Source organism: Panthera onca, chromosome C2 (genome assembly GCF_046562875.1).
Source record: "Panthera onca isolate mPanOnc1 chromosome C2, mPanOnc1 haplotype 2, whole genome shotgun sequence".
In the NCBI taxonomy this organism is placed as follows: domain Eukaryota; kingdom Metazoa; phylum Chordata; class Mammalia; order Carnivora; family Felidae; genus Panthera; species Panthera onca.
The window spans coordinates 2,509,287-2,533,677 of NC_138347.1; the positions used below are offsets into that span (position 1 = coordinate 2,509,287).

A 24,391-nucleotide genomic window follows, 5' to 3' on the forward strand; every position below is an offset into this window, starting at 1 on the left:
CTCCTGCCTTCGGCCGCACGTCACCCGGCCCCTGACTGGCCCCAGCTCGAGGGTGCACGTGCCTGTTGTCTGTGCCTCCCACCATGCGCCCAGCCCCGGCGTGAGGCTGTCCTCGCTGCGCTATGGGAAGGGTTGAGCCTGAACGCCCCCTTCACCCCGACAGCGCCACGGGAACAAGTGAATCCGGGCACACCAGCGGGGCCGCCCACCGTCGCCCCCGGGGATCGTGGCCGAGTCTCCGCCAGGCTCCCACGCTGCCCAGCCGCCCACTGGGCCCTTCACCCTTGGCCTCCCGCACCTGCTCCTCCCCCCTCTCCCTCTGCAACCCATCCTCCCGCCACCGGACGTGCCCCTGGCCGGCTCTCTAGAACCTCTCTAGGGTGCTGTGCCGGGCGGCCTGGGGGCGGCACGCCCGCTGGGGCCTAAAGGCCCCCGCACCCGCAGACCCGCCCCTCTGACTTCCCTGCAGAGCCCAGAGAGGCCCGTCCCGGTTCCCTCTGCACACGCAAGCGTGCACTGTGCGGCACGCACGCCTCCCACATGCACGACACACGCGGTCACACATGCACACGTGCACCCTCTGAAACCACGGCAAGCCTGGTTGTGAATACAGAATTTGGGAAAAGCTATCAGCAAACCAACTCTAGCACATTAAAAATATGTCATGACCCAGTGGGATTTGTTCCATGAATGCAAGGGTGGTTTGATCTTACGAAATCTATTCATAAAATTCTTTATAGGTCCTTAACAAGAATGCCGGGGGGGGGGGGGTAATTTAACAAAATTCAACCTCACTGCTGACAAAAATACCCAATAAAGTATGAGTCAATTTAAAATATCCTACATACAGGGGCGCCTGGGTGGCTCAGCCGGTTGAGAGTCCAACTTCAGCTCAGGTCATGAACTCGCGGTTCGTGGGTTCGAGCCCCACGTCGGGCTCTGTGCTGACAGCTCAGGGCCTGGAGCCTGCTTCCGATTCTGGGTCTCCCTCTCTCTCTCTGCCCCTCCCCCACTCACGCTTTGTCTCTCTCTCTCTCAAAATACGTTTTTAAAAAATCCTACATACCCATTATATGCTTCCCTGCAAGGTGATCATGTCTCAGCCCCCAACCCAGCACTGTGGTCCATGGAGAAACGCTTAGAGACGGTCCAGCCAACCAGGAACGAGGCAAAATGCCGTCACCCAACAGGCTGAGCGCATGAACACAGGTGGGGTGCTCCCTAGACACACGTCAGCAAAGCAGTTCCTGCCGTGGCGTCACAAAAGCACACAGAAAAACATCTTGACCAAATTTGTGAATACCAGGACTCAGGAACGGTTTACTATGGAAAATCAGTTGACCTAACAGTTGACAATAGAGGGCAAGGAAGAAAACCACGTGATAATTGCATGAGGTTCAGGAGAAGCAGGTGATGAAGGTCAGCAGCGCTCGCCGTTGCTTAAGGACACCCGCCATCGAGGCTCCGACCCCCAGAGGACTCACCTCAGCTGCCTCTTCACACCAGTAAACAACAAGGGCCGTACCCAGAAAGAGGGAAGTGGCTTCCGTTGTCCAAGATGACAGGAGCGTCGACTGGACGAGCCGACAAGGCCCCGGGGCCGCTGCCGGAGGTGCAACGTCTCCCCTCCTCCCCGGCTCTGCTCCGCGGCCCACGCGCCTCCCTGAGGGCTGTCCACCTTCCTTCCCGAGGGCCCAGGAGGACAGCAAAGCACGCTCGAGACGAGGGGCGGCCTCACGTGCATGCCATCTGCTCGCTGGGACGCGCTTCAGCATCTGGGGCTGGAGAGGTGAGCCCGGCCACCCGCCTCCATCCCGCCGCGTCCGAGGATTCATGTGGAGGTGAGTGGGAGACACCCTCGGGCGATGCTGGGAGCCAGGCCGTTTCGAGGCCACAGCCTCCGCTCCTCCCGGCAGCCCCGGCCTCATTCCTTCTGTCTCAACCAGAAGCCCTTGGGGTAAAGCCAAACAGCTGCTGCTCCCTCCCACAGCAGCTCACGAGGTGCTCTGAGTGTTTAGTTCTATTCACTAAGGGACAGGGGTGGCCCAGCAGGCCAGGTGTCCCAACACGGTGGCCTCATGGCCGACAGCCCCATTTCCGCGTCTGCTGCACGGGAAGGGAGGCAGCTCAGCGAACAAACGCTGTGACCCAGTCAACAAATGCACGTGAACCTGCACACCTTCCCTTCTGTGCGTTTCAACAGGAGGAACAAGGTGTGGAATGTTCCAGAAAACAGGCACTGCTCGGCAGAGTCTCTGTCCATCTACAGCCTGCCTGCCCAACTCTGCCGACTCACAAACGGCACCAGCCACGGACAGAAATGGAAAGCCCGCTCACGGCAGGAGGGGACAAAGTCCACTCTCCAGGGCGCCAGGCAAGGGGCCATGCGGGGCTCAGACACTGCGGAGCGCCGAGGCCCGTCGTCACCCTTCACGGACTCTGTCTCCGCTGTCACCTGACCCCCAGCCAGCCCCTCGGTACACCAGGTCTGCCACACCTTCTGAGCCACACACACACACACACACACACACACACACACACACACACACACACTTCAAGGCTCAAAAGCACCCTCTGGTCCTAATAAGCTGGTAACGGGGTCACTGTGCTCTGAAACCATCACACAGACGTTTTCTACAACGCGTGGGCGCATGCGCACGTATGTATATGCACACACGCCCAGAACACACATAAAAAGGAAGTTTTCTAAACAAAGTGCAGCTGTGTAGGCTAAGACTTCCATTGGTTTACGTGTAAACCTGTCTGCGGAAACTGCGTGTGCGTGTTTTTGCAAGAACGGTTACAGGTGGCGGAAGGGTCAACCACAAGCCAGGGAAAAGAGTGGGACCCTGGGTGGAGTAAAGAATGATTTCGTTCTGTGTTAGATTTGGTTCTGTGTTCGTCTTTTCCAAGCACGTACTACTTTCACAATTAGAATTTAGAGGCTAAAGGAAAAGCGACGTTGCTTGCTCATCAGGCTCCAACCTTTTGCCTCTGTGGTGGTAACAACAGTCTAACTCATTACCCTGGACGCTGATAAGATCTGGTTTTTTCAGGAAAAGAGCAGAGCTTGCCTGCTATCTGCCTCCTCTAGACACAACGTGGCCAAAGTCTGAGCCCTTTGCTTGGCCCCCTGCTATCACCTTCAGGGTAGAGAGAATTCCTCCTCACCCAGCAGAGGGAACCGCGGCTGGAGCCCCTGCACCCGGAGCCTCGCACACCTGGAGCCCACTCACCTAGAGCGCAGGCACCCTGGTCTTCCACCTCCCTTGCCCTAGGAAGTCACCTCCCCACGTTAGGGCCTTGGATGGGCTCACAGTACACATGGGCCACGGCAGGTCTGAGGCACCCTCCACTCTCTCTGGGGCGCACCTCACATACCGCGATGGGCGAGCACCGCACGGCTGCACCCCCTTGTCAAGCACGGCACTGCACGGACACCACACCGGTGGGGTTTCATCTTCCGTCCTCCGATGACTGAGTTGCATACCCACTCGCGTGTGTCTATCAGGTACTTGGACGTCTTTTGAGAGGGTGAAGTCAAGTCTGCTTTATTTCGATGTTGATGCTGGTTAGCTCTGTGGCTGGCCGTCGCTGGAGCACATCGCCTGTGCTGTGTTTGGTTTTGCTGTACCTTTCCCACCCCTTCAAAGGGGTACGCTGTGTGTGCGTGTGTGTGTACGTGAACACATACACATACGTGTGCATACACACACACACATACACACACGCGTATATGCACAGATACGCATATGTGCACCACGCCCCTGACGGCTGTTTTGTTTGTGAATGCTGAGTTAATCTCGGTCTGGCTGACACCTGGTTTATAAACCCGACCCGGGGACTGTCTCCGCTATCACAGTCCTAAAAACACAATGCTTCCGATTTGCCGCCCTCCCCCCTTTCTTCCTGCCAGCCCTCATTGTTTCTCGTGGTCCCCGTCCCCAGAAATGAGGGAGATCAAGGTGATTTCCATCTGCGACCTCCCCAAAGCCCATCTTTCCGGGAGAGGTCTTGCTGAGGGCTAGTGACCCTTGGCCTCTCTCCCCCGGAAACAGACCGTCATCGGGGACACAGGCCTGCCGTGTGCACAGTGCAATACGCTTCGCAGATCAAAGGGCTCCCGCTGCCATGCACGGGCCGCACGCTGGGTCCAGCCCTGCCGGCCGGAGCGCCCATGAGGGAGAGGGGGTCCCAGGCCTGAGAGAAGTACAGCCACCGCCAGACGATAGTCAAAGCAAAGGAACACGCCGCGCCCCGCGTTGGGCCTCAGCCAGGTCTGATTTTCTTCCGCAGACGGCAGCTTGCGACGGTTTCACAGTGGAGACCACGAGTGCGGCAATAAATCGATAAAGAGCGAAGAAAAGCAAACGACCTTTTGGGGATTCAGAATGCTGGAGCTGAGCCTCTCGGAGCAGCGGTCAGCGTGCACATCACATTTCTATCACCACTTAGCAAATCAGCCCTCATGATGAAAGACTCCACTCCAAGGAGACAGTCCACGAAGTGGCTGAAGTCTGAAAACTGAAGAGGTGCGGCCGGGCCGGCGTATTTCAGCGACAACGTTATTTTACGCAAGCCGTGACGCCAAGTGCAGAACGTCTGGGGCTGGCGTGGGTCTCCATCAACCCCGCTCATACCCTAAAAGTGGTTTGTTTTCACCCCGTGGTAGCTGTCGGCACACTTGAGATCACCACTTGGGAGGTTAAACTGCCTTCCCGCGGCGGCTGGACTCATCTGTGCAGAAAGCACCCGCCAGGACAGCCGTCTCCCAGGCGCAGAGAAGGCGGGGGGGCGGGGGGTGCTGTCTGGTCGTGGCTCCACTGATGTAAAAGGAACCTGTCACTCAATCACCCAGGAGTGCGTGCAGACGCAGAAAGGAACCCGAAAGGAAGGTCCCCGACCACTGGGAGTTGGACACAGAGGGACGGGAGAGAGGCCAGGGTCACTGGAGGCCACCCTGTGGCACCAGCTCTGTCCTCAGGCCCGGATGGACGAGTGCCCTCCACCAAAGCTGCCGGTTATCCCTGGGATTCCTGGGGGGCACGGGGGGGGGGGGTGGCGCAGGGGGAGACCACCCGACACAAACACGGGCTCTCTTCACGGCAAACGTGCACGCTGACCTCCAGGTCACATGTCCACCCCTGGGCGTCTAAGCTGGGGGCCTCCGGTCTGTGTCCTGACAAGGACTCCTGGACTCCAGGTGTGCTAGTGAAACCCAGATGCAGCTCCCCTGGGTGACGCCCACAGCTGCACCCACGGAAGCTCCTGGACCGCACGGCGTCTTCAGTTCGGCCGCTCCTCAGCTCAGCTCATCCCTCCCAGGAAAGAGCAGAAGGGAAGGCACGTTACCAGAACTTCACCGTTTGGATTTTGGACAAACAGGGACTGAGTATAATAAATGCCCTTTTGGAAAACCATAAAGTACATGCCTCCTTAAGAAAATTAATCGACCACACAGTGAGGCCTGACCGTGCCCCACGTGGTTCCTTCGGTCCCCACGAGGCTGGACCACCAACCGTGGCACTCGTGGCTGGGCTCCCACAGCAGCCAGCAAGCGGCATGTCCAGACGGCTGGGGCGGGCCCGCTTCAGGGCTGTTCGGGGAAACAGAAATAACCACACACACACACACACACACACACACACACGTGCACACGCATGCACACCCATGCACGCACGCGCACACCCGGGCCTCCATCTCCTGAGTCACCAAAAGGGACAAGGTCGGCAGAGCCAGCAGGGCAGCTGTCCTCAGGGTCTCCAAGTTGAGGGTCTAAACGTGAGAGACACAGGTGCGCTGTTCTTCTGCGGGACTGGAAACCCACGCACTGGCCAGAGCGCGAGCCGAGCTCCCAATCAAAAGGAGCCGCCCCAGAGAAGCTGAGGGCTGGGGACACAGCCTACCCAGGCAGGCAGCCTACCCGTGGACACAGCCTACCCCGGGGCCCTTCCATGTGCCGTCCTCCCTCCCTGCTGCCGGGCAAGGAGGCCCAACAGATGGCTCATTAATGAACAGACCCGGAGGGACCCAGAGGTCACACCTAGGAAAGACCAAAGCAACGTCCCTGTCCCCTACAGACTCAGGGACAGCTGACAGGGGAGGGGTGCTGACCCCGGGAGGTGGAGAACGGCCGCCAGCCTCTGGCCCCTCTGGACGCACAGGTTCCGCATCGGCCGGTGTGCTCAGAGCCCGCTCACGGCCCCCCGCCGACCGGGCGGGCGCTGGGCTCCTCTCCAGGGCAGTCCCCTCACCCGCACCCCGTCAGCCCGGCAGCCACAAAGCGAAAGCCCAGGCTCACTGGCTAAGTGTGGCCCTTGTTTTTGCTTGTTTTAAAGGGTGGTCACACAAACAAAAAGTTACCACCTTAACCATTTTAAGTGGGCACCACTGACCTCCGTGGTGCTAAGTTGTGCAGCCGTCCCCTCCCTCCGTCCCCGGGACCCTTCATCTTCCGGAACAGGAACTCTGTCCCCACGAAACACCGACTCCCCAGCCCCGCCCCAGCCCTGGCACCCCCCGTCCTGCCTTCTCTATGTGCCTGACTGCCCCCCCGGGACCCCACGTAAGCGGACGCGTTACGGGATCTGTCCTTCCGTCTCTGGGTTAGTTCCCTGAGCGTGATGTCCTCAAGGTACATCCACGCTGTGGCGTGGGTCAGAACTTCGTTTTTGAGGCTGAATAGCATTCCACCGCATGAATGTCCCACACTTTTTCTTCTGTAAATCTTAACAGTTTTACCTTTCACACTTAGGTCTGTGATCCATTTTGAGTTAATTTTTTAATAGGCGATGAAGGAGGGCAAAGGTTCATTGTTTTTGCATGCGGGGGTCCAAAGTCCTGACACCATTTGTTGAAAATACTATTATTTCCCCCATTGAATTACATCAGCACTTTTGTGGAAAATCAACGGACTATAAGTGTGGGGGGTTATTTCCGGAATCTATTCTTTCCCACAGATCTTCACGTATACCTTTTTTCCCAGTTCCACAATGTCTCTGTTGCTACAGCAATGGAGAAAGTCTTAAAACCAGGTGGGCTTTTCTTTGTCTCTTCAAAATTATTGTGGCTTGGGGCGCCTGGGTGGCTCAGTCGATTGAGCGTCCGACTTCGGCTCAGGTCATGATCTCACAGTCTGTGAGTTCCAGCCCCGCGATGGGCTCTGCACTGACAGCTCGGAGCCTGGAACCTGCTTCGGATTCTGTGTCCACACCCCCCCCCCCCCACCTCCGCCCCTCCCCGGCTCGTGCTCCATTTCTCTATCTTTCCAAAAGAAATAAACATTAAAAGTTTTTTTTTTAATTATTGTGGCTGTTCTAGGGCATTGGAATTCCAAGTAAATTTTAGAATAAACTTATAAGTTTCTAAAAAAAACCCTTCCCAGGATTTTGATTGTAACTGCACTGAATCTGTAGATCAACTTTGGTAGAATTAACATTTCAATAACATTGGGTCTTCTGGCCCATTTTAGTTTTTAAATTTCTCAGCACATTTTTTGCTTGTATTTATCTCTAAGAATTTCATATTTTTGAAGCTCTTGTACATGTTGTTTTATCAGGGCTTTTAATTGTTCAGTGCTAAATGGTATAGAGAAATAAAATTAATTTTGTTAGAGTGACCCTCACCTCCCATAAATTCACGAAACCCACCGATTTATTCTAGTGGCTGTTTTGTAGCTCTCTTAGGATTTTCCACAGAAACCATTATGCCACCTGTGAATAAAGACAACTTTACGTCTTTTCCATTCTGTACGTCCTTTATTTCTTGCCTTTTCTAGTATAATGTTGAGCAGAAGTGGTCAGAGAGACCTTGTTCCCAATCTCAGGAGGAAAGCCCTCCGTCTTCCACCGTTAAGTATGGTGCTGGCTATCGGTTTTCATAGATGCTCTGAGGACGCGCACTTCTAGACTGCTGAGACTTGGTGGGTTTTTTAGCATAAACGAGTTTTAAAGTTTGTCAAATGCTCTTTTTTTGCACTATTAGGATAGTTATATGGTTTTCCTTTTTGTCTGTTAATATAGTGAATGACAGTGATTGATTTCAAATGTTACACCAACCTTGCATTCCTGGGGTAAATCCCCTTGGTTGTGATACGGCGTCCTATTTACAAACCGTTGGATTTGATTTGCTAAAATTTCCGAATTCATGAAGGATTTTGCTCATGAGGGACACTGGTCCGCAGTCCTTGTCTGGTTTGGTATGAGGGTAACGCTGGCGTCATGGAATGGGATGAGAAATATTTACTCCTCTTCCAATGACAAGAGGACCTTGTGTAGAATTCGGATTATTTCTTCCTTAGATGTCCGGTAGAGTTCATCAACGTAGTCCCCTGGACCAAGGGTTTTCTCCGTTGAAAAGTGTTTACGTGGAAGTTCATTTTTCAGGGGCACCCTGTGGCTCAGTCGGTTGAGTGTCCGACTCTTGATGTTGGCTCAGGTCATGATCCCAGGGTCATGGGATCGAGTCCTGTGTGGGGCTCCACACTGAGCATGGAGACTGCTTGGGATTCTCTCTCTCCCTCTGCCCCTCCCTGGCTCACACTCTCTCTAAAAATAATAAGTAAATAAATAAATTCAGTTTTCCAACAGATACAGGATTATTTGGGCTATTTTGACTTCCGTAAGTTTTAGTGATTTGCATCTTTCCAGGAACTTGTTCATTTCATCCGTGTTCTAAACTTTCCAGCATAAAGTTTTTCATAATATTCCCTTGTCGTCATTCTAACACCTCTAGGACATGTAGTGAATTCTCATCTCTCATTTCTGATTTTGGTCGCTCTTCTCTCTTTCTCTTTTCTGATCAGTCTCACGAGGGGTTTATCAATTATAACGATCCTTTCAAAGAACCAACTTTTGGGGAGTTTCTTTCTATTGTTTTCTATTTCATTGATTTCTGCTCTGTTATTTATTTCCTTTGCTCGCTTTTTAAGGCTGAAGCTTAAATCATTGATTTGAGAACAGTTTTTATGCCCTCATTTAATGCTTACAAATCTTTCCCTAAGCACCGTTTTCCCTGCATTCCACAAACTGTGACACGTTATACGTCAGCTTTCACTAATTTCAAAATGTCGTCTACCTTCCTCTTGGAACCAGGGGCTACTTGAGAAGGGTAATTTTGTTTCCAAATATTTGGGGATTTTCCAGATAGCTTTCAATGACTGATTCCTAGTTAAGTCTCTGGCAGAGAAAATGCTTTGTATGGCTGACTCCTTCTCCATTTACGGAGACTGGTTTTATCATCCAGAACGTGGGCTTGGTGAGTGTCCCACGCGCGCCTGAGAAGGGCACCTGTCCTGCTGCTGGGCGGGGCACTGGTCCATGAGCACCAGGTGAGTCACGCTGCCTGACGGCACTGTCCACGCCTTCTGCGTCTGCACTCATTTCACATCTACTCGTCCACCGGTTGCTGGCACAGGAGTACGGCGTCTCCAACCGAAACTGCGGTTGGAGTGTGTCCCTTCGAAGACATCACAGTTTGCTACTTGAATCTGGAGGCGGTTATCAAGGGCACACACATTCAATACGTTATGTGTTCTTGACGAGCTGACCCCTTTTACCGCTGCGACACATCGTTCTTATTCTGGGAAACACTTCTGGTCCTGAAATCGAACTTACCGACCCAGACATTTCGGGTTCACATCTGCACGGTACCTCTTTTTCCAACCTTTTCCTTGAACCTGTCCACGCTTTATATTTACTGCGAATGGCACTTTACTCTGCTTCATCTGGTCTGGCAACCTCCGACAAAACGTCTCTTATCTAGTCTTCAAGCCGTCCACATTCGACGGGCTTGTCCATACTGTTGGGTTTACCTCCATCCTCTATTGTCCTGAGTTTCTTGGCTTCATTTTGTCCTTTTTTCTGTCTTCATCCAGACTCAGGAGTTTTCAGATGATTCCATTTTCTTCTTCCTCCGGCTTGTCAGGTGTACCTCGTTGCTGTTTTTAGTGGCTGCCCGGTAGGGTTTACAACAGATCTTTACTACACCGCTGCCCACCTTCCAACATTTTAACACTTGGTGTGTATTTTAACAACTTTACAAGAGTTTCCATTCGCTTCTCCTACACTTCATGCTACATTGTTGCAGACCTTTCACATCTAATTACATCACCAACTCTACAAGACATCGTTACCATTTTCACTTTAAACAGTAAATCTTCAGTCAAAGGGCTTTTTTTTTTTTAATGTGTATTTATTTTTGAGAGAGACACATACAGAGCGTGAGCAGGGGACTGATCAGAGAGAGAGAGACACACACACACACACACAGAATCCGAAGCAGGCTCCAGGCTCTGAGCCACCAGCACAGAGCCCGGTGTGGGGCTCGAACTCACAAACCATGACCTGAGCCGAAGTCAGATGCTGAACTGAGTCACCCAGCCACCCCTGATCAAAGGGCTTGTTTAACACAAGGGGACACAGTCTTTTTTTTTTTTTTTTACATTTACCTGCATTTCGGCTGCTTCTCATTCCTTCAGACCCACATCCCTCCCTCGTGCCACCTCCCTCCTCCCTGAGGGGGCTCCTCCGAGGCTCCTGGGGGAAGGTGGGCAGGGGCCAGTTCTCTCAGCTCTTGAATTCCGCAAAGTTTATTCGGCCTTCACTTTGGACAGACGATCTGCCGTCCACACAACTGCAGTCAAAGATCTCCTTCGGTTCGGAAGGTGTTCCCCCACCACCGGGCACGCACAGCCTCTCCGGAGATGTGAGCCCTAATTTCATCTTTGCTCCTCTGTGCATGGTAGGTTTTTGCCTCTGGCTGCTTTTAAGGTTTTCTGCTTTTAAAATTTCCAGAAATTTGGTTACGATGTGCCCTGGGGTGGTTTTCTTCGCGTTTCCTCTGCTCGGGGTTTGTGGAGCCAGAAGTGAGTTTTCGTCAGACTTGGAAAAATTCTAGCCATCGTTTTCTTCAAGCGTCTCCCACCGCGCACACCTCCTCTCGGAATTCAATTCCATTCGTGATGCCACTGGACACGGTCCCACCGATGTTCTGTCCCTCTCCTCCGCCAGCTGTTCTCGGTGCTTCTCAGGCTCGTCCTCTCGCGCACCAAGCTGGTCTCCGAAAAGTCTGACCTGCTCGGAACGCCAGCCAGCGCGTTTTCCAGAAGACTTGTTTGGTCCTTTCCAACATCTTCCACCTTCTCCTTGCTCACAGTCATTGTCATTGAACACACGGAGCGCGTTTGTAACTGACACCGTGACCCCCTTGTCCGCTAGTCCTACATCGGGACCGATGCCGTTCCGCCCGGGTCTGTTTCCAGCTGCTGATTTCCCTCCTCTCCTGGGTTTCAACTTCCCCCTACCTGCAGACTGGTGCCGGACTCTGGGCTCGATGCCGTTGAGGCTGCGCTTGCCACAGTCCCTTCAGGACAGTGAGCTCTACGCGGGGACGCGGCTAACTGACTTAGAACCAGCCTGATGCCCTCAAGGCTTGCCGCGAGCCCTGCTGGGGAAGTCCTGAGCCAGCTGCGTGCAGGGCTGAGGCAGTGACCTTCCGCGGACTCTACCCCAGGCCCTTTGAACTGTGAGGTCTTCCCGCCTGTCTGGTGAGAACACAAACTTCCTTCCCCACCCTGTGTGGACCGCAGGAGTGGTCCTGCCCACTCCTCTCCAGCACCTCCTCTCCTCGCCTTGATGGTCTGTGCCCAGATCAGTGCTCAACCGACAACCACGAGGACCCCTCCTGAGCTCTCTAGAGCCCTCTCTTACACAGTGCCCTCACCCCCAGCGTTCTCCCCCACGAGTTCCAGCCGTGCTGCCATTCCACACCATCCCCTAATTCCACACTGTCTCCACCTGGCCCTGGGCTCCCTCCCCCCGGGCTCGGCGGGACACCGTGGGCAGCAGGCTGGGAGGCCAGGGGCTCCATTCACAGGGACGACTGTCCTGTGCCCTGCCGTGCAGCATCGCAACCTGCAGCCGCACACTTTGGGTGCTTCCCAGCTGCTTCAGGCGGGATGTGAAATCTAGTTCCTGTCACCCCTCACGTGGCTACAAGTGGGGGTTAGATCCTCGTATTTCTTTTAAGTTTATTTTGAAAGAGGGAGAGTGTGCGTGGGCACGTGTGCGCATGAGCAGGGGAGGGGCAGGGAGCGAGAGGGAGAGAGAGAGCATCCCAAGCAGGCTCCACGTTGTCAGCACAGAGCCCGACGCGGGGCTCGGTCTCAGGAACCGTGGGATCACGACCTGAGCAGAAATCAGGAGTCGGACACTTAACCCACTGAGCCCCCCAGAAGCCCCCCGCCCTTGTATTTTTAATTCAATTGTCCTCTAACCCGAAGTGCATGTGTCTAACGGGTTTGGACGACACAGCTCACGTGAGAAGCACCGGGCTGTAATCGAAGGCAGGGGCTCCGTCCCCAGGAAAGGCCTCACTGCCACGCAGCTCGCGTAAACCCGTCTCTTGAAAAGAACAAAGGCGTTTACCTTTTTCTGTTCTCGGATCCCTCACTCTCGATGGAAGCATCTCATCAAGAGCACGTTCGCTCTCTTAGAAAGGAGCGCTGGGAGTGCTTGGCCGCCCGTGTTCCAGAACAGCAAGCCCGAGGCTAATTAGCAAACAGACGAGCCAGTGCCCAAGGGTAACCACGTGCCCAGAGCACATTGAGACACTCGCAGCCCTTCTTCTCCGTCAACAACCACTTCCCAATTTATTCAGCGAGGTCAACGGCATCACTGACATGTGTCACGAGCAGCTCGCCGCCTGAAGTCACCCTTTTCTCCGAACCCGAGCCGGAGCTGAGGCAGGAGAAGCTAGAGACGAGGCGGCCCCTGAGAAGCCTCCAGAACAGCGGCTGATTCTCCGGCACGCAGAGTGGATGGGGCTCTGCTCCACACCGTGGGGGGCGGGGGGGGCACAGCCACAGGAAGGTGTGCCTCAGGGCTCGGGGCGCCACCGGGTTTCGCCCCCGTGGCCGGAGCCTACACTGCAGGCAGCAGGGCCTCCCACCCCCTCCTCGTCCCTCGAGGTCCCCAGTAAGGCCAAGAGCCCAGCCCACCCTCATGACAGCCCTCCTTCTATTCTGGCCGCAAGACCCCGGTCAAGTACGCGATTTGAAAATATTCTCTTCCATTCTGTGGGTTGTCTTTTTTGCTTCCTTGATGGTGTCCTTTGAAGCACAAAGGTTTTTTAATTTTGATCTAAAAGCAGCCACAGAAAGGACAGGTTACCTTCGCAGAAGAGACAGCCGGGCCATGGTTTCTCAGCGTGTGGAGGGCGTCGAAGGCCCCTGCATTTATCACCTACGTGCTGGAAGGACCCGCCCGCCGGCCGACAATCCCACCACGGGCAGTGCATCCCTGAGGGGCAGGGAAAGTCACCACTCTCCCAGACAGACAGACAGACAGACAGACACGGGAAGGGCTGGCCGCCCACCGCAGAATGTAACAAAGCAACCTCCGACGCACCCTTCAAGCAGGAAGTGTTCTCACCTGGAAAATCCCAGACGCAAAACAGCATAAAAACCAAAGACAGTGGCAAATGTGTCTACAAATTTGAAACAAAAGAGTAATGCTAACAATACAGCAACAATGTCTGGTGAGGTTTGCAAAGTTTAAACACACCGCAACACATGCGCTGGGAAGGGACTCTGGGGTGCCCGCCGGGGGGGGGGGGGGGGGGGGGGGGGGGGGGGGGGGTGGACCTCCCCAAGAGTAAAGCACTTGTTAACTTTAGCTAAGTGACAAGTAAGAATGTTGCAATTTCTGGGAAAATCATCAAAAGAGGAGTCTATAACTTCCAAGCCAGTGGGGGGGGGGGGGGGGGTGGGCGGGGAGAGAAAAAAAAGACAGGATCAGTAATCATCTAAAACATAAGCAAGGAAGGATGAGGAAGAGGAGACAGATAAAGCGGTCGGCAAAATACACGATGGCAGATTTAAACTCCAATCCATTGATAATTATCACCTTTAAGGAAATCAGCTAAAGGCTCCAGTTAAAAACATTTTAATTGTCAGGGCGCCTGGGGGGCTCAGTCGGTTAAGCGTCCGACTTCCGCTCAGGTCATGATCTCACGGTTCGTGGGTTCGAGCCCCACGGTGGGCTCTGTGCTGACAGCGCGGAGCCTGGAGCCTGCTTCGGATTCTGTGTCTCCCTCTCTCTTTCTCTCTCTGCCTCTCCCCCGCTCACACTCTGTCTCTGTCTCTCAAAAATAAATAAACATTAAAAAATTAAAAAAAAATTTTAATTGTCAGACTTTAAAAAAAAGGACTGTCAAATTTCAATTAAAAAAAAAAACTTTAATCAGACGCTACCTCTGAGGCACCTCTAAGACACAGAGGGACAGAAAGGTTAAGAGCAGGACAACCCACGTAGCCAGTTGTGCGTGCGAGCTTCAAAGCAGAGGTGGGGAGCACTGTAGGAGGCGAGATCACATCACAGGGGCAGACACTCCATCCACAAGGACAGAAACCGTATCACCAGTAACATATCCCCCAAATACATGAAGTGCAAGTGGAAGATTAGACAGATCGGCAACGGTGACTGGAGATTCTAACAGACCCTCCGGTAACCGACAGAACCACAGATCTAAGAAATCAACAAGGATGTGGGAGTCGGCACACCTTTCTGGAAAGGGCCGGAGAGTCAACAGTGGAGTCTTTTAGGCCAAATGGTCTCTACAACTACTCAACCCTGTCCTGGTACAAACCAGCCACAGGCGACAGAGACACGAAGGGGTATGGCTGGGATCCCACAGCATTGTATTTACAGAAACAGGTGGCAAGCCAGAATTGCCCCACAGGCTGTGGTTTGCCGGCCTGATAGGGAAGGTTTGGACAATAGGATTCCTAAAGTGTATGAACCTACACAGAACACTGTCCCCACCAACCGCAGAACACAATCTTTCCAGAGACACGCACAACCCTTCTGAATGTGACCATATGCTGGGCAACAAAGCAAGCAGGAACAAGTTTCCAAAAACAGGCACCAGTCAGAGCACAGGCTCCGACCACAAATAAACTAACAAATAACACTAACTTAAAAAGGCAACAAAAAAGATACTTGGCAAAATCAGCTCACCGCTTACAAATCCAAACGAGTTACCAACAATAACAACAAAAGACAATTACACGTTTAAAAACGCACTGAATAGAATAGTAAGAAAAGTATCTCCTCTCACAGCCTACAAAGGCTGTGGCCAAAACAGTCCAGGGATTGAAGGTCACCCCTCAGGGTGCAGCGGAAAATTTTAAAAGGCTGAAAACAAATGACATTAAACACAACTCAAGAAGTTAGAAAAGCAAAAAGAGAATCAAAAAGGAAGGGAGGAAGGAAATAATTTAAAAAGCAGAAGTTAATGAAGTAAAACCTGTACAGAAAGCCAGAAAGTTGGTTCTTTGAAAGGACGGAACGAACCGACGGCTTGGACGAGAGAGTCAAGGTAAAGGGAGAGGCGACGTGAACAACGCTGGGAAAACAACCCGATGCTGCGGTTCTAAAGCCAAGAGGAGCTTCTGTACAGTTTTCTAGCAGTAAACTTCAAATGCAGCTAAAAGGACAAAAATACGCTTCAGAAGATGCAGAAAACCCAAATAACTGAAGCAGGAGTCCCTGTGCACCTGAGACCCCGCACCCTGGGGGCACGCCCTCTGCCCGCGGCCAGGCCACCGGACAGGATGATGCTGTGGCCTCGGAATCGGACGTGGGCGACAAGTGCGAGTGGAGAGGATCACAGACCTGGGAGTCGGTTACTCGGGAAGCAGCCGGGAGCCCGGGAGCCGGAGGGGCTCTGCCGGCAGCCGGTGCTCGGGGCCTCTGCTCCAGGGGCGCCACCGCCGCCCTGGTCACTGGGCCCGAGCGCGCCCTCGCTTCAGGGGCCCATGCTGCCGTGGCACCAAACCTGTGGTGGGGCCCCTGCCACACGGCCTAAGGACAGAGCGGGGCTGTGACCTGCGTGTTGAGGGTCACAGGGGAGGCAGAACACGCACCGTCCACACCGCCTGGGGCCCGCACTCGCGGCCAGATCCTTGGGCCCGCACTGCCCGGCTCACCGTCCCCAGCCAGCGGCCGCAGTGACCACACCGGCCACGCAGTGACACAGGAGCAGGCGGTGGCCACGCTTGCTGCCACGGGGAAGCGCGTGTGCTCTGCAGGAACCACAGAAGGGGCAGCGAGAATGAACAGGGGCCACGGAGGGGCCACGGTCACTCGTTACTGCACGTTCTCCGCCTGGAACCAGCGAGGTGGCCATGAAAAGCGCATTTATCGAGAAAGGTGTTACCTATAGCACCCGAGCTCAGATGTCTCCGTGACACAGGAGAGGGGGAAGGAGAGAGTGGGGGGCGGAGGAGGGAGGGAGGGAGGGAGGAGCCCCCCGGCTGCACCGGGACCCGGCCCCCAGCCCTGGAGACTATTCTGAGACGCTCAAGGAGGCTCTGACACAGGGTGACACAGGGTGACAGAGGCCTGGTGACGGTGGTGACCAAGCGGTCAGAGGGGCCCCTTTCAGGAGACACATACCTGCACCCACGGTGGACAGATCTAAGGGCTGATGGGGAGAAAGTGCCGAGGACTCACTGTCCCTGCGGGAGGCTGCTTAGCAGAGGACACGGTAGGCGGACTCAAGAACCAGGCCAGGGGAGTGACGGGCACCAACTGACCGCCTGCGCCCTCGGGCCACAAGCGCGTGGTCCCTGGCCCGGGGACACCCCTGACTGCAGGGTCCCAGCACTGGCAGGAGTGGGGAGGTGGGAACCCGGAGCCACCTATTGTGGGCCTCGTCCTTCAGAGGCCCAGGCGCCTGTGAGCGCCAACAGTGCTGCCCTGAGTGCCGCCCGGAGTCACCAGCCGGGACGGAACAAGATACAACCTCCTGTAAGTCACCGCTTCCCAGAAAAGAGCAACTCGGCGCTTCCCCCTGAGAGGCCCACGTGCGAAAACGTCACAATAAAGGCAGGCAGGCTCGCTCCTCGCGCCTCCAGGGCCTCCGTGGGGGCGCGGTCCCTCGCCACTGGGTGTTTGCTCCTGTGGCACATGCACACAACGGAGAGCCTGCGTGCAGGCCTGCCGGGCCCAGGGCCCCAGGGACAGAGGGGACAGGATGGGCTGTCCCAGCCAGGGCACGCCTCAGAGGCGGCCTGCACCACGGCAGACCTGTGGCCCTCTGGCCCGGGGACCTCGGGACGTTACCGCGCGCTCCCCAGGGACCCCTGCAGAAATAGGGGTGCCCGTGGTCACAGCGGCGGGAAGCACAGCAGGTGTTTAAGGGGCTGGCCCTGCAGTGCTCCTTCCGCCCAGACGTCCGCTCCAGAGTTCTGAGCCTGACTCCACTTGGACGCAAACACCGCGAAGTCTGGTTTCCACACACACGGAATGTTCCGGGAATGCGGCCACCCACGAGACACGCCCGGGAAGACGTACTCCGCCTTGGGAGCCCAACACAACACCCGGGAGGGATGGGCCTCCGACCCACCTGCCTCCCTCGGCCGCACCTGGGACAAGAAGGGCACTACTTGTGGGCCGGCCCGCTCTGCCAGTGTAGACATGCCCAAGCAATTCCACGTTGGAGTACAAATCCTTTCAAAACGCTGGGTGTGGACCGTCGACGAAATGCATTTCCACCCGGTAAAAGAGCTATTACAGGACAATTTATTGGTGATGATATCAAACACGCTTGGTGGCTGGTGTTCCCAGACTCTGTCCTGAGCACTTTACGTGTGGCAACCACTCTCCACAGAGGCGGCATCGGGTCCGACGGGTAGAGACTTACAACGCGAGACCCGCCTCACTCACTCTCGGGGCTGCAGGATCCAGAGATGAGGCGCTCGCCCAGGGCCACACGCTGCCCCCGCCCCATCCCGCGAAGCGACCTGGATCGCGACCAGCACCGCGCAGTGGAGACGTGACGTTTCCACGTCGCAGAGCAAGCCCCATCTTCAGTTTTGTGTTTTCTAGCTGCCGCATTAGAAAGCAACAAAAACCAGGCAAAATGATGTGGTAATATTTTATTTAACCCAATAAATCCAAAACATTATCATTTCAACTCCTAATCACTACAAAAGAACATTGAGGTATTTTACATTCTTTTTTTCATATTACGTCTTTAAAAAGACGCGCCTTTCACAGTGAGAACACACCTGAATTCAGGACAGGCACACCTCAAGCGTGGCCCCCGTGAGCCGTGGCCCTGGGAGCCGTGGCCCCGTGAGACATGGCCCCCGTGAGACGAGGCTCCCCACGAGACACAGCCCCTGGAAGCCATGGCCTCGTGAGACATGGCCCTGGGAGCCGTGGCCCCCGTGAGCCGTGGCCCTGTGACATGTGGCCTTAGGCACTGCATCAGGCAGCACAAGCTCAGAGAGGACACTTTCAGGATTGTTTTCTTCCCATTTTCCTTTTCCATTTACGTGGTTTTTAGAAGCTTTTAATTTCACTGATTCTCTCGCTTCAAATGTTGTCTATAATGATCAATTCCTCCACCGGATGGTAGGTACAGGGGGGTTGAATATTTTACGTGTCTTCATTTACTACAGTAGTTCCTAATCTTAAAAAAAGCTGACTCATTCTGGGAAATCCAATATAATCACAAGTTACAAAATAAAAAGTATGATAAAATTATCCAGTACTCCCAGTTTCCTTTGTCTTCTATAAAGGTTGGAAGAAGAGGAAGAAACTAATCTCTCTAGAAATAAATACACAATAAATGGCTGAGAATAAATAATGAGTAGTTATCATCACTTCCTTTTTAATTTTCCTGTTTTCCTAACACCGTTCTTTTTGAGGCCCGGCCCTCGGCCGCTGGACACCTGCCAGGCAGGGTGCGCGCTAGGCCGCCGTCCCTCCGCCGCCCAGGGGCCGAATCCCAGTGGCGCCAGGGTCGCTGTCCGGCACGAAGCTTCTCCGTGGCGACTTCGTTTGGCGGCAGGACGGCAGGAAGGGAACAGAGGGGCAGGATCCCACACGGACGCCGCTGCTCGGGGAAAGGGAAACACAGACACTCGCCTGGATCGGCGTCCATGCGAGCCGGAAGGCTGCGGGGCCGCCCACAAGTCTGCGCGGGGCACCACACGCCTCAGCTCGAACGCACTTGGCAACACGAGGCCGAATGGTCACCTCTTAATCCGCCCCAACCCGCCGATAATCAGGACTTTGCGAGGGCGCCGGCACCCGGGTAGCTCGCTACCGGCGGGGGGAGTCACGTTCCCCCCCAACTCACACACTGATGTCCTGGCCCCCGGGACCTCAGCGGGGGGCCACCTCCGGAAGCAGGGGCCCGGCAGATGTAACCTGTGAGAATGAAGTCACCAGGTGGCCCTACTTGAAGGACGGGCGTCCTTATTTAAAAAGGACACAGAAACACACACAAAGGAAGGGCCCCACGTGGGGAGACAGGGAGAAGGCGGTCGTCTGCCCGGACGCGTCCCCCCCTCCCCCCGGCCCCCAGAGGAAATCAACCCCACAGACGTCTTGACTTGGGACGTCCAGTCCCCAGAACTGTGACACAACATTTGTTCCTTAAGCCACTCGGTCCGTGGCACTTTGTGCTGGCCGCTCTTAACAAACGAATGCTCCCACCCTTAAGAAAATCTTATTTATAAGTAGCCTCTCTCTTAGTTATGTTCTCCCCGTGCCTCTCCCTGCCCCCTTCCCCCACCCCCTCCCACCCCCCCGCCATGTCAGGAGAGCGAACTCTGTCGTTTCCAGCCCTGTAACCCGGCTTCCCAGCTACGCACAGGCAGCAGGCTGCTGTCACCGGCGTCCCAGTGTCAGACAAGGCGCCCCTGAAGCCTGCAGGTGACCGCCGTCTGCACACGGGGGGTCGGGTGCCTCTCTCTACCGCAGGCTACTTCCGTTCCCTGGTGGAGGCACGGGAGTGGGCAGAAAAGGGGGGATTGGAAAAACTCACCGCCGTTCAATAAAGCTGGCCTACCTCCGTGTGTCTGCGAATGTGGAGGCTTGTTGTCAAAAGGCCACAGGCACAAACGTGACCCGTCCACAGCCGCGAACGGCAACAAACAAACTTGCCGAAGAAGGGAAATATCCCCACCGAGCCCAGGAGAAGCCGTCCACACGGCAAACCGGCCGCCCCGGGAGCCTGAGGCCGTGCACAGCACCAGACACTCGGGTCCTCGTGGCCCTCAGCTCGCACACCGGGGAGGCAGGCGGCATCCCGTCAACACAAGAGCAGGTGGCCGGGGCCCTCCGCGTCCCCTGCAAACAGCCACGCGACCGCCACACGGGAACTTGGCAGCGAGCAGTGCCCGGTGGCTTTAGGGAGAAGGGGACGCTCCCGTCAGACGTGCTGAGCCGCGAAATGACTCAGCAATAAGGAGAACCCGGAGTTGGTGCGGGCTGGCGGACTGGCCAGCGTCAGCACCCCGGCCTCTGCCGCGTTCCAGAAACACGGCAGGACACGGCGAGCCGCTCCGCCGTGATGCCACCACGCTTCCTCGGGCATAGATGGCAACAGACACGGACAACGGTCACCCTGCCCTTCGGCTCCGCCCCAAGGGGAAAGGCAGGGCGAAGCCAGCGCCAGAGGACAAACACGCGGGGACCCCTGCCACGCGGCCCGTTGGGGACGAGCCCGCGCAGAGCTCAGCCCTCGCTTCTCTCCTCGCTCTCCCTCCTGGGTGGGGTGCCCGCCGGTCCGCAGCACCCTCCTCGGGGTGCTCTGGCCCGGCCACGACCCCCCGCGTGCGGCCGCGTGCGACGTCGCCTCCCGCGCACCCTGCACCAATGCCGTCACGGGGCAGCCCGGCTGCACAGAGCGCAGTGGAGACCGGCCTTCAGGGCCTTCTTCCCCCGACGCCAAGGGCAGAAGCGCAGCGTGAGCCGGAGAAGCCGGGCCGCAAAGACGGTAACAAGGCGGCGCCGTGTGCTGGGAGTGTGCGTGCGTGTGCGCGTGTCTTCACTCGGACTAGTGACGGGGGCGGCTTCCCCAGCAAAGCGACAGCCGAGTTGAGGGTGCGTAAGAACTCACCAGGAAGCGGGCGCCTGGCGGCTCAGTTGGTCGAGCGCCCGACTCTTGACTTCGGCCCAGGTCACGATCCCGGCATCCGGCTCCGCGCTGAGCAGGGAGTCTACTTGGGATTGTCTGTCTCCCTCCTCTGCCCCTCTCCCACCCATGTGCGCCCCCTCTGAAATTAAAAAAAAAAATTTTTTTGAAAAGAAAAAGAATTCACCGGGCAAGGAAGGCAAGAGTGCTGTTGAGGAAGGTGTGTGAAGGGACGGGGAGGAAGGGGATCCCGGGCAGGACCCGGGGAGACACAGGAAGGGTGGCGGCAGAATGGACAGAAAGGCACCCACTGAGACGGGGAGGCCCCCCTGAGAGGTGACGGCCGTGTGCCACAGGACGTGGAGGCCTGGGGACCCGCACTGGGGGGGGCTGGTCACCGCACAGCACGAAGACAGCCTCAGACAAGCCCCGAGAGTCACCTCGTTCTAGATGCCGAACGGTCTTTCCATTTATTTTCTGGCTCCGACGCCTACGTCCGTGACCTGTCACCTGCTCAGATGGAAGGGGTCCCGCTCTCGGGCCAGGCCTGGCGAGCTCCCCGTGTGGCTCTCCTGCGACCGAGCAGGCCTCACTCGAATAATAACAGCTGTCGAAACGTGACTCCGAAGCAGCAGGAGTCACCTCGCCTGGATGCAGAGACGCTGATGGAAAGCAGGGGCCGCTGAGGACAAAGCCCGGTGTCCCAACCTCGCTGAGGCACTCGACGAGGACATCTTCTCAGCTTCCAACTCCCCGACGGCACACCGGTCTCTCCCCGAGCGACCTGCGTCCACACCAGTCTTGTCCCTTCCCCTGCGGTCAGAATCCCGTGTTGGCATCACTCTTCTTCCGATTGGTCAGTGGCGTCGTTAGAAGTCCCTTCGTGAGTGCAGAAAATTAACCTAAACCGGTCCCGGGTCAGTGCCGCTCCGGGGTGCCCAGCAGGAGCAGAGCCTCCCCGTGGAGCTCACGGGGACAGAAGCCTGTGTTACCGAGCACTCCAGAAACCGGAGGCAAGAGGCAGCAGCACCAGCGGTGGGACTGAACCCCGAGACGCGTCGAGTCGGGTGTTAGGACCACCATGATGGTTAGTATTCTGCTATTAGCTGCCACATACAGCGTTTGCACGTCGCAGTGGAGGTCGGAATATGCAAGGAAGAAAATACCAAGTCAGAAAAGGGGCAGCTTGGGAAGGGACCAAAGAGAACTTTTAAAAGCAAGAGCTATGATCAGTGGGAGGAAAAGTTTAACGGGCTGGCTGACCGGCAAACGAGACGACACGGAGCAGGTGGCAGGGCTGGAGGCCTGGGGAACCGCCCCGGGGGCAGCACAAAATGACCGAAACGCAAGCAGCTCCAACAAGAGGCCACAGGACGCGCCACGAAGTCAAGCGTGAGGTAGACGCGGAGTTCAACAAAGTCGTGGCCAGAATTTCTCCAGAATTACTAAAAGGCGCAACACTTTATCTGCAGGAAGCACACGGAATCCACAGCAGGATAAGTGAGAAGCAAGCCTCCCCACCCCCGCCCCCACCCCGCCCCAGCAGTGCCACAGTGAGGCTGAAGGCCGCCAGAGGGAGGGGGGAGGAGAACGGCCCCGAGAAAACCGGAGACGGGCACAGGAAGGCCAGCTGGCCCCACCGCCGATGCCAGGGCGGCCACCGCGGCGGCCAGAGCACAGGGCCGTGACGCAACCCAAATCTCAAAAACTGGGCAGAGTCAGGCCACACGGACCGTGTCCTCTGAACGCAGGGCTTCTGAGCCGAAGTCAGTCATAAAAACACAACCTAAAACCCCCTTGCAATGAGGAAACAAAAGTGCTTCTGCATCACCCACGGGTTGTGGAAGAACGGGAATTAATTTAAAGTGCTGACACCGAACGGTGAGAGCATCGCAAACCAACCGCAGAGGACAGCAGAGCTGAGCCGAGAAGAAAGTTACAGCCCGACAGTCTCAGGCTAGAAATAAAGCCTGAAAGTTAAGAAGCAACGCTTAGGAAAAATAATAAAGAATAAACAGCGGTAATGAGTCAACTCGGTAACCTGGAAAGAGAACACCAGAATCAGCCCGGGGAGCACGGCCAGAAACGATGACGCGGAGAAGCAAAGAAACAGCACAAGTGAGCCACAGGACGGAACGCCGGCTCCCTGTGAGCACTAAGGTATCGGAGAGAAGCCTCTGCTAGGATGAGTCAAGAATAAAGAAGGGCAGCAGCAACCGTAGCAGGGAACAAGGCAACTTCACGTCGGGTACGGCAGGGACGTAAAAACAAAATGTTCCGACCTTCGCACCAAGGAACCGAGAAGGCTAATGACGCGGGCGGCGTGGTGGGCGGCCTGAAGACGGTCCCCCCCGTTCGCACCCCCGTGTGATCCCCTCCCCCGACGGCAGGCTGCTCCTCACCACGGGCTTCTAACAAAAACAGTGCAACAAAAGCGAAGATGGGCCGCGTCTGGGATGAGGCTTCACCGCCCGTGGCTTTCGTCCCGCCGGCACGTTCTGCCCCTCGCTTCCACGCAAGCGGCGTGTCGGGAGGCCCTCAGAACGACCGGCAAGGAACTGAATCCTGACCGCCACGCGGGAGCGAACTTGGCACCGGGTCCTCCCGCCGAGCCTTCAGGGATGACGGCGGCTGGTGCGAGTGCGGAGCCTGAGGACCCGGCCAGGCTGTGCCTGGGCTCCTGGACCACAGAAACAGGGAGATGACATGTGCTGCTGTTTAAAGCCAGCAAGCGCTGGGGCCGCCTGTTACACACGCACATTCCTCCCCAGAAAAAGGGTCGGGAAACCCGAACAGATCTGCAGCCGAACCAGGGCGTGAACTAGGATCTACGCAGACCAAGAATCCACGTAAGACACACACAGTCTCGAGCTTACGTGACGTGTCTTACACAGCACAGAAAGGGGCAACGGTGCCCGACTCCGGTTAGGAGACCGGCACAATCCAGACGCCGGGCCGGACGAGGACGGTGTGATACGGGACAATCGCCAGCCAGACTCACTCTGGCGCACGGGCGCAGACAACACCAAACGAAACGTCACGGACCGACCAAACACAGCGACGGAGCAGAAAACAGCGAACCACAGCCCAGACGGGGTGTCCAGGAAGGCAAAGAAGCTCCTCGTTGCTTCACCAAATTAACGGATGGATGGAAAAATCTTATGTGATCCGCTCGACGCTCTCAGAGAGGCTCTTTGTAAGACAGTTCCAGCAAAATACACTTCTGGGTATGAACGCGAACTTCTACCCCGAAAGGGGGCATCTGTGCGGAAAAATAAGCATTCTCTGTTTCCGTAATTTCACTGTCGAACGGCTGACGTCGTCCGAGGAGGCGTGTCAACGTCGGCACCCCCGCCGCACTGCCCCACCCCACGTGGGAAGGAACTGCGTTCCGCTGGAGTCCCTCCTGGGACGTCATCATCGTCATCGTCGGACACAAGAAAGCTTGAAGAGGGCT

The 24,391-nt window shown here is 56.0% G+C and overlaps 1 protein-coding gene across 1 annotated transcript in view; it reads right to left on the minus strand.

The window, feature by feature from the left end:
• The window catches only part of AGPAT3 (1-acylglycerol-3-phosphate O-acyltransferase 3), an 81,189-nt gene that overhangs the window by 46,558 nt on the left and 10,240 nt on the right, over nt 1–24,391 (minus strand). The gene's annotated exons all lie outside the window — the stretch shown is intronic.